This window comes from Tamandua tetradactyla, chromosome 5 (assembly GCF_023851605.1).
Source record: "Tamandua tetradactyla isolate mTamTet1 chromosome 5, mTamTet1.pri, whole genome shotgun sequence".
Classification (NCBI taxonomy): domain Eukaryota; kingdom Metazoa; phylum Chordata; class Mammalia; order Pilosa; family Myrmecophagidae; genus Tamandua; species Tamandua tetradactyla.
The window spans coordinates 187,728,841-187,739,741 of NC_135331.1; the positions used below are offsets into that span (position 1 = coordinate 187,728,841).

A 10,901-nucleotide genomic window follows, 5' to 3' on the forward strand; every position below is an offset into this window, starting at 1 on the left:
AGTCCTACAACTTCTCTAATTAAAAAATAAACTTAGGAAAATATATACTAATTAAAACTTTTAAGATTCCATTTTGGAGAAAATATCAGGTTAAGTATACAGCAATAGCAGCATAATTAATTGTTTCCTTCCCCTCCACAAAGGACAAAACTTGGTTTGTCCAAGGTCCAATATAACATTTTAGAATAACATTTACAAAGATCCAAATCTACAGCATTTACTTATGGAAAAAGCAGTTTGACAAAGGAACATTCTTTAACTTATGACATCAACTCCTAATATTCCAAATTTGATGTTTCTGATAAAGTAACATTTTGTCCTAAAAGGTGCGATAACTCTTGAGCTTATGAAAACTTCTGAATAAACAACAAACTTCAGAATTAGACATCACGATCATGCTAATTGCCAAATGAAGTGGTGTAGAACCACCTTATGTATATTAATTTATAAATACATATAAATACATTTTAATAGTAACATCTCTGATATGTAACACTCTAACAAAAACATAAATTTATTCTCATCGTGCTTTTTAAGGCATCCCTTCATATACATATATCCAATGGTGCTAGCCAGCCTTCCAGATGCCTCTCATGATGCTCCCTGATTTCACACTTTTGATGTTGTCCCCTCCTGCACAGAATATAGGTGACCTGTTTAATCAAAGGATACTGCATAGCTGGGGGGTTGTGACTTTGGAAGCTTGTCAAAAATGACACTGCAGTTTCTGTGTTGCACCTTTGGGAGCACTTGCTTTGGGAGAACCAGCTGCCCTGTCATGATGCCATGCAAAGGGCCTATGGAGAGGTGGACATGGCAAGGACGTGAGGCTTTGTGCCAACAACCAGCCCTAAATTGCAGGCGTGTGAGTGAGCACCCCCAGCCTTGGTTAAACCTGCAGATGACTGAAGCCCAGCAGATCCTTAACTCAGGCTCAAGACAGTGAGAGCCCCTGAGCCATCCCCACCCAGGTAAGCCATGCCCCAATTCCTCACGTGCTGAAGCTGTGGGTGCATGTTTCCTGCTCTTAAGCTGCTATTTCAATGTAATTTATTATTCAGCTATAAATAACTAACATGGCTGGCCTAGCTGTTCAGGTTAGAATCTTACACAGAAATATTCACTTTGAATTTAAATGGATTAGGCATATTCAATGAAAGTTGATCACTGCCTCCATGTTTACATTTTACATAGGAAATGTCTCAGGTCAGCCAACAGTCTCCTAACTGCTTCAATCTGTTTCTTAATAACAATAATAATTCCATTTACTTAGGTGTTATTATTGCTCAGAATTTCATTATGTTCTATGTGATGATGGATTTAAAAGAAAAATACTACTGTTATGTGGTCCCCATTTTCATATTATTCTAACCATTATATCATGGCTGTTTCCATACAAGTCTTATAAACAGACACTGAATGCCTTCTTCATTCTTATGAGTCTTTCTTGACTTGTAAATGACTTCACTGTTCTTTTACTTGGGATAGGCCCAGGCCATGGCATGTAATATATATTAGAAAAATGGGGATGATTTTCTTTGTACTATATCCAGTAGAACATATGTAATGCTTCTTAAATGTCCCATTACTTTAGAATTGTTTTTAAAACAATACAAATACATACCAAAACGAGAACCCTGTGTCATAACAGCCTTGATTCTAAGTTTTACAAATAATTAGCACTTCAGTCCATATTGGTATTTCTAGGTAGTATATGTTAACTCTAGGAAATGCTGAAAAACTTATTGAAACCATCAATAATAATTACCAGGGGTAACATTTATTTGTTAAAATCTGTAATTAAGGCATTAATTTAAATGAAAGGAAAGATTTGGTGTGATATAAAATGAAGACTTCTGTTTCTCTGTAGTCTTCAGTTGCCATTTTAGTTGAGAAAGTTGTGGGTGGGCTGGACTAAGCCAGGTATTTCGGCAAACACAATGATTAGGGTCAAAGCAGTCACTAATGTGCAATATGGAAAAAAAAAAAAAAACAACTGAAAAGCTGTAAACTTCCCATCTTTCACCCTAGGAAATGTGCCCAGAGTTTTGACTCCTGGAGCTTTCTACTAATAATGTTGCAGTGGTTTTGTCCCAGTCTACATGCTAATTGGAAGCAGATTCATGCTGCCACATCAGTGCCCATTCTTTAGTTATTACTAATAATATAAAGCCAATAAAACAGAAAGATAAATGACAGGATGCTGTCTAATGAAGTGACGGTTAAGGAGTGTTAAACTGTGCAGGACACTTCTACTTGCTGCTGTTAAATTATGCTGCCCATTCCAAATGTTTTTCCCATGAAAGGCCAATGTGCTGTGCCATTCTTGGGCACTTTATGAAATTTCAGAAGGACTTGTGTGCCTATCTTTTTGGAAGGTGAGCTGCTTGCAGCCCTGTCAATAGCAGGCCCATAATAAATCACAATTAACAGCAGTACAAGCAATCCCTCTTCCTCATTTGCCCCATTGCACAAGCTCCACAGTCTTTTTTTCTCCCTTCTTTCCTGACTAGTCATATTGTTGGTTGACATAACCCTAAAACAAATAAAAGTCTTGTACAGATGTGTAAAAACAGATTTTTTCCATCATTCTTGCTTTTTTACCATGGACTTGAGTGGAGGGGAGAAAAGCTTGGCATGCCTTTATTTTCTCCTGTATCAGGAGCAGATAAGAGGAACATTAATCATTCCTATAAACAACTTAGTATCAAGCTAAGTGGCAGCCTTTCATCATTCAGTATATGATATTGAACATCTATGATATGTCAGGTGCTGCTGATATAGTGGTAAAAAAGATACAAATAGTCCTTACTTTTTTAAAGTTTCATGATGGTGGGAGAAACATATTGCATTATCTAATATCTTATAAACGGAGACATGTAATGCTATGGGAAGAGAGGTCAAGAGGCAAAAACCTATGTTGGGAGATTCCAGTTTATTTGTTGATGTTATTAAGTCAAGTGCTTTTTTTAAAAAAAAAGATGCATGCATATGGGAATCACAATAGGGCAATGATATAATGGATAAAAATATGCTAGTTGAATGGTTCATCTACGACTTTGCAGTGACAAAGAATACCATTGTCTCTTTGGAACTATTTGCCCAAAGCAGGAGACAGCATGGCATGCTTCCTATAATAATTTTAACAGCGAGTCTAAATCTTGGCTGCACACTGGAATTATCTGGGGAACTTTTAAAAACCGTGATGCCTAGGCCACCCCCAAAACCAATTAAATCAGAATCTCAGTAGGTGAAACCCAGATACCACTGCTCTTTAAAACTCCCCAGGTGATTCCAAAGTACAGCCAATTTAAGAACCACTGAGTTATAGGCTAGTTCCTAGGTTTCCAAAATTCCCCATAAGGACCTACAGCTGCCAATTTTGCCACTTTCAGAGAGAAAAAAAATTCATCAGGTGCAGGAAGCTTCTTTTTGCCATCCTAAGAAGTTTTTTTAGTTTTCACTTTTAAAGTTAAGGCATAATTAATTACACATAGTAAAATGAATAGCTCTTTAGTATAGAATTAAGTGAGTTTTGACAAAAGTATATGCCCATGTAACCAACATCCATATAAAATATAGAACATTTCCATCATCTTAGAACATTCTCTAATATCCCCTTCCACCAGATGCAAAATTTATTCTGATTTCTACTCCACAGAATAGTATTAACTATTATTCTTGGACTTTATAGAAATGGAATTATTTGGTATATGTGCTTTTGTTCCCAGCTTCTTTTCCTCAGAATGTGTTTGAGATTCACACATATTGTTGATTATATCATGTTTGTTACTCTTTGTCATTGAGTGGTATTCCATCGTTTAGCTATGCCACAATTATTTATCCATTCCCCTGTTGATGGACATTTGGTTTCTTTCCAATTTTTGTTAATATAAATACACTTCAGTGAAGATTCTAGTACAAGTTTGTGTGGACATATGTTTTTATTTTGTTTTGGTAAATAGTGAAGAGCTAAATGACTGAGTCATAGGGTAGTTGTATACACACTTAAGAAACTTGTAGTTTTCCTCAGTGGTTGAACTATTCTATACTCTTGCCAGCACTGAGTAAGAGATCTACTTGTTCTGTATCTTCTCCAATATTTGGTGTTATTAGTTTCTTTTAATTACTGTTGTAATTTCAGCCATTCTCTTAAGTGTATAGAGGTGACTAACTTTGGTTTTCATTAATAGTTTCCTGATATCCAGTGAAGTTAGATATCTTCACTTGTGTAAATTGGACATTTGAGTAACCTCTTTTGTGAAGAGTCTAAAATTTTCCCTGTTTTTCTATTGGGTTTCTTGCCTTTTTATTATTGATTTCTATGAGTACTTTATATAATCTTGATATGAATTTTTAAAATGTATTATGAATTTTAAAAATATATTTTGAATATTTTCTTCTAGTCTGAACCTTGTTTCAGATAAAAAAGTGATTACTGAGTTACCAAACCATAGTACCAGTGTATCTTAGGGATATCTATAAAAATGACTTCTTCAATTTACTCCAGGAAGTAGCAAATACTTTCATATTAGCCATATATTTAAATTGACGTTATAAAAAACAATCTCTTTCACAATTTTATTTATGTGCTTTACAATCTACCTTTGCAGGGATGATATTTGCATATATGGTACAAAGATAACGGAAGGTCACACTTAACTAGTTAGACCATGTTTTATATCCTGATCATAATAGCTGAAAGCTTTTGCTCCCATTTATTATGTGTTGCTTAAGATGATCCTATTTCTAACTTTTCTAGTCTCCTAAGAGCCTTCAGAAGTACCCAATATCTTTTAATAACTGCTGACCTTATAATACCAAAAAATAAATGTTAAATTAAAAGATCTGCATGATTGCATGATATAGTCTCCCTTCCAATTTCTAAAATAATTTGGAAGTAAAATTTAATTTCACTTTTTAAAATTTATTTTAAATTAGATTTTTTGAATGATATAAGGGTCGTTACTTTTGAATTTATTGCACAATTTCGGATCCACTGAATTTATTAAGTTTAATGATTCAGCATTTTTCCACATCCTGTGTCCAGGACTTGGGGCTAAGAGACTATAATATCAGATCCAAGGTCTACTGGAAACAACTCTTGGTTGTTTCTCACTACTTTTAATAAAAATGAGTAACAGAAAATTCCACTCTAAAGATCTATGAATTTCAGAGGAAGAATCCATTCAGTCATTAAGTCATTTTTTCATGGCATATTTATACAACTCCATTTTTGCTAGATAATAGACTAAATGCTTTGGGAGTGAAAAGAGGAATAAATAAAAGGAAAAGAATTTCCCTTCAAGGATAAAAAATATGATAGGTATGTGTAGACTGTATACTTAAAAATTATAATTTTAAATGTAAAGTTAAAAAACTAACTATAATACAAAGTAAATCGCTTGATGAACCAAGGTTTAGCTTCAACCTCAATATTTGGACACAACCCTCAACTCCATTCTGGCCTTGGCTACAAAGTCTAGACAGTTTTGATATCATTTCTGCTATCATTGATCTTGAGGATTATTGGTAGTGTGATCCAGTAGATTACCACCATGTATAATCAACATAGCCATGCAGTTAAATGAACAAAAGCATGACATTTAAACCATTGTTAATTGCTGAATATTGATTTTCAAGTGCAGATAACATTTCATATTTAATTTGTAGTATAAATTTCTTTGTGTGTTTACATGTTGTAAAATATGTTTGCTTTTATCATTTGGTATAAATATAAATGTATTTTTATTAATGCAAGAGTAAAATTCTCTAGTAGTTACTGTTGATGATTAAAACTGCTAATTTTATCTATAAAACAGCTTTTAAAATTGACAAAGAGTTAAATAAATAAGAAAATAGTTTGGCAGGACAAATTACAAGAGAGAACGTGCTAGCCTGATAATTTTGTGATGAACATAGTAGTATCATTTTAGTGCCAAAATTGTAAACATTTAAACAATAACATGAGACAGATAATAGAGATTGGACAAAGGTATAATTCTAATTTTATAGATTAACTTATGGGTATATGAGATTCAGAACATTAAAGTAATCTTTAAGAATTATTTTTAATTACTTTATAGCTATGAGTTTATGAAAAGATGTTCTATTTGGGATTATAGCATATCGTGTGAAGATGAATTAAAAACCGACTGTCAATATTGCCACCTCAAAGTTTCATAGAAAAGAAAACTCAAAAACCGTGTACACTGATCTACATAATTCCTTGTCCTTGTTCCATATGTAATATAAAAATTGAGGAGCTTGTAGAAAAAGTACAGTTGATTCTTATTTGCAGTAGTTTTGTTCTATCAGGTCGCATTGACCACTTAATTAGCAGATACTAAACCACTGCCCCCAGAGGAAACATCCTACGAGCCTCTGGTCACAACATTTTCATCAGCAATCAATACATGCCCTTGCTTTATGTGTAGTGCTGTTTAAAGACTATCTTCAATATATATTGTTGATTCATTAATACTGAACTCATGGATAATAGCACTATAGCTCATGCCTGGACAAAGTTATCTAACAATTTTCTCTTTAAGGCGTATCACCACTTTCTTGCACTTAGAAACACTAGACAGCACCTCAGCACAACACTTGAGGTCTATTTTAAACAGTGAAATCACCAACAAAAAGCATGAAAATGTGAAAAAGAAAAGTAGCACTGTACCATAAAAAGGACATTTATCTCAGGTTCTGCTGAAACAAGAAGGCAGAATATTGCCTTCTTCAAATGCATGTTGGGCAACTCAACTTTTTTTCCACTCTGCTCATATCTGAGAAAGACCACAAACATGTCACAAGTTTGTAACCCCAAACTTTGGGGGTTACAAATAAATATTAGTGAGTAAGTAGATTCGAATCTGAATAACAAGGATTAACTATAGTTTATGTGATGGGAACTGCTGACCGTACACAAACTAATGTGCCCTGGGAAAGCATGAAACTTGCTGTACCACTCCTGTGATTCTACTTCAGGATGATGGGGAAATCGATGTGTAATAGCTGAGATGTTGATTGATACTTGGAGGCGATATTGCTGTCCTAAAGGTGAATTATGTGGCTTGCCACATTTCTAGTTTCAAGATTTGAGGAAAAATTACCTTTGAAATAATTGTGTTAAGCGGCAAGTATAAGAAAAATATTAGAAGTCAAACATAAAGGAAATAGAACTTCTGAAAATAGAACATAAGTAAAGGCTACTTCTGAGACTAAGTGGAAAAACTGCATTAAACCAGCTCGAAATTAGTTTGCGGGGGGTTGCTTCAATGAAATTGGGTCTTTTATAACTAGCAGTTGAAGTGGGAATGAGCTTTCAACTTTCTCAGTTATATTCCGAGAGGCAGAAGAGATGACTTGGTGGCAGCATTGCCTTCATCGCTTCCTTATATTAGAACTAGACACAAACTGTCCTGCTCCTTCATACTCCTTAACTGGAAATTTTGATCACATTGATATCACTCATGGACAGTATATTGACTGTAGAGCTAAAATTCTAAGCTGTTTTATAACTTATTTAAAATAGTTTTATTTATTTATCTAGTTTTCCTAGACTCTGTCTATAGTTGTATAATTTAATCAAAATAAGCAGTCCGTTCTTTCCCTTCCTTTTGTCTGAATTACCCAGATAATTAAAAGAATGATTAATATACCTCTAACACTGCTCAGACTGGGTAGTAAATTTTTAAATCCTCTAAATTATTTTAACCACACTCTTTGTGGGCATTTTTTTTCCTTAAAAATATCAGCTAGTTATAACAATTCGGATCATCAACAGCCCCCTAAATGCCATCAGTACCCTTTCATTAATTCTGTAGTAGCAAGGATCATTTTCCTTTTAAGATTTTTTAAGTAAGTTAACTTCCCTCCTTAAAAATAGTCGGGGCTCCCAATTAAGGACAACCATCGGCTGACTGTCTCTTCCAACTCCGCTATTTATTTACCCTTAACTCTCAACTCAGATTTTCTGATGTTGCAATGCCATCCTGCTTTCCGGTATTATATGGAAAAACAATTCCCCTGAGCATCTAAGATCATCTACGGGTTCTCTACTTCACCTGGAATAAGACCCAAACCAATGTTCTGGCTGCAAAGCTCCACAGGACCCACACTGCTTGTTCTCCTTCCTCAGCTTGTCCCAGTGTTTCCCCTGGCCACACAGTCCTTTCCGTACCTCCTCTATGCCAAAGAATGCTTTTCTTTAGTCCTTGTACCAGCATTCCATTTGCCTGGAATATCATTTATTCCCCAATAATAATAACAGCTCCAGTAGCTAACATTTATTTAGGTGACACAATGTTCCATACATTCTTCTAAATTCTTTTGTACCAACTCATTTAAACTTCTTGCAGCTGGGAGTGAAATTCAGATAGAAGATCCCATCATGAGAGCTTAATTAATACACTGAAGAATGTGATTTCACATGCCTGGAGACACAAGTATTCTAATCTTAGGTTAAAAATAATCATCTCATAGCAGCCTCAAATCTTATATAAGCACCATCATTTTTATCATATTTTAGTATTTGCATAGTAGTAATTCTTATTTGGTATTTTTCTTGCTTGTTTGTTTATTTTATTTAATCCTATTGCTCCATAACAGACGTGGAGCACAATGTCTCACATCTTTAGAATCACATCCTGTGTGTAATTGGAACCCTGTAAGTATTGTTGAGCAAGTAAATGACTAATCCCTGCTTATCCGTATCTTTCTCAGATAATGATACACATTAAAGTAATAGGGTTGAATTTCTTTGGGGGCATGAGATTAGGTGATAAAGAATATTTTCTTATGCATCGTTGTTCTTTAACGTTATTGATCGCCATAAAATATATAGTACAGGCCAATGCAGGTCATTCCTATTCTGCCATTTAGGCCCTGAAGATTAAAGAGAATATTTTACTTCAATTTAGGGAATATAAATCTAAATTTGCATTATAAATACAAATAGAATTAGAATAGACTACTATTGCAAATGTATTTTCTGGAACTAATTTTGGTGACCAAATTTAACTTAATTTCTTGGTCAATTTTCTCTGTAGTGTAAACAGTTTTACTTTTAACCATCTGTAGTTCACTAATATTTTAATTGGGATCAATAATTTTTAAAATACAGTTTCTAATGATGTAAATCCTGTCAGCTTTTTTGTTGGTATCAAATTCTACCAATTATAGTTTCTGCCGTAATGAGCTTTTTAAAAATTATTATTTCCCTGAAGTCCATTTTTTTCCTGGATTAAATTTTTATTAATCTAATTTTTTCCAAAAACAAGCCTGAAAAGGTCCTTTCATCTAATTTCAACTAACTTTTCAAAATAAAATTGGAAAATTGTGAGATTTTTAGTAAATACTCAGCTGATACAAATTTTTATATTCAATAATATTATTAAACTTTGTGTACTTTATGAACATCAGGTTATATGTCTTTCTTCATCCTAAGCTTATATCATTTCCTTTTAAAACCTTCAAAACATAAACTCAACAATTAAAACATTTTTGTAAATTCAATGACAAAAAACATATTAAAAAAGCATAATAATAACAATAACAACCACACCACCAATGACATAATAATCAACAGTTGCATGGAGTTTTTGAAACTCACCAGTACAAATATTTGAGATCTGCTGAAAAGCAATATAAGGAAGTCCATGATTAAGTGACTAATTTCATGTGGAATAAAATGAGAAACAAATCAAATCAGTACTTGGGGTTTTGGTTTCACTGGTTTTTATTACTTGGGCTTCTCTGATTAGGTGTTTTAAGAGAAATCATCAAGCTTTAGCCAAGAATCCCTTATGTAAACTTGAATTTAGATGAACAAATATTTTGGGGGCATAATTTAATTTAACTCCTCACATAAAGTAACTGATCTACTGAACAGTCTAAATCTGAGGGTACAGACATGAAAGAGTATTTTTTCCTCTCCAATCTTCACCTTTGACTATGGTCGAATGACCCTCCTATTCCCATCTCTCAGTGACATCCTGAGTGGATCCCATAGCTTTTGATCATTTGAAGGTATAAATACATCTAGTCCAGTGCAATTAAATCCCATTAAAAGATTCCCACCTCAATTCAAGCTTCACCCTGGATGAGGACCAGTGATAGGTAGCGGTGAGCACTGCTGGTTCACCTTAGCCTTCCTTCCCTCTTCTTGATCTGTTTTTATCCAGATGAAGAGGAATGAATTAGAAAGAAGGCACACCCCTCTCTTTGTTGGTTTTTCTGCTCCTTCCTCTTTGTGGCAGACATTACATGGTAGTCTCTTATGTGTTTCATGAGTTCTTTTTTTGAGGATGCCTTTGAGAAACTCTTTATTGCATCACGGAATGCAGATGAAGGAGAGGGATTTAGCTTTCTTGCTAGTAGGTCTTGTACCAATGCATCTGGTGGCATTCCTTAATATGACTCAAATTCATAATTTTTTCAGTAGTTACATAATTTTGGAATGGATTTATTGTTTAGAATATCCCATTCCTAAGCACCTAAGTTTGATACTAGAAGAGTATGACCAAACGGTTCCCAGATTAATGAAAAGTGTACTAACTATGAAGTAAATGGCACAATTACTTATATTAAAATAGTAGACAATATCTTTTATCCAATATAAACTGTCGCTTTACAAAAAGAACCATCTTGGTGCACAAATAAAGGACATTGTATCTTAAGAAAGAAAAGGTAATAAGTCTTCATGGAGTTTTTCTTAGAAGATTTTGTTACAGAATCTTTAAGTGGGTAAAATTTTTAAAAAACATTTTAAAGATTTTTTAAGCAATAGAAATGTTTTCCTCTCTGTTAATTTGCTAACCTCCCTACAAACTTTTGCCTAAAAGAGAGAATTTTTAGAAAGTTCATTTAACTTTGAACTTTTTCACCTGAAAACTGAGGTA

At 33.8% G+C, this 10,901-nt stretch overlaps 1 protein-coding gene across 19 annotated transcripts in view; it reads right to left on the reverse strand.

The window, feature by feature from the left end:
• The window catches only part of LOC143685172 (uncharacterized), a 189,050-nt gene extending 178,724 nt beyond the window's left edge, over positions 1-10,326 (reverse strand). For 8 of the 19 annotated variants that reach the window (XR_013176439.1, XR_013176438.1, XR_013176440.1 and 5 more), the window contains exon 1: positions 10,081-10,325. The gene's annotated coding sequence lies outside the window, so the exon portion shown is untranslated. Of the gene's footprint in view, positions 1-10,080 lie in introns of all 19 variants that reach the window. The other 11 variants (XR_013176437.1, XR_013176433.1, XR_013176436.1 and 8 more) reach the window with 2 other exon arrangements.
• Between the last annotated feature and the right edge of the window lie 575 nt (positions 10,327-10,901).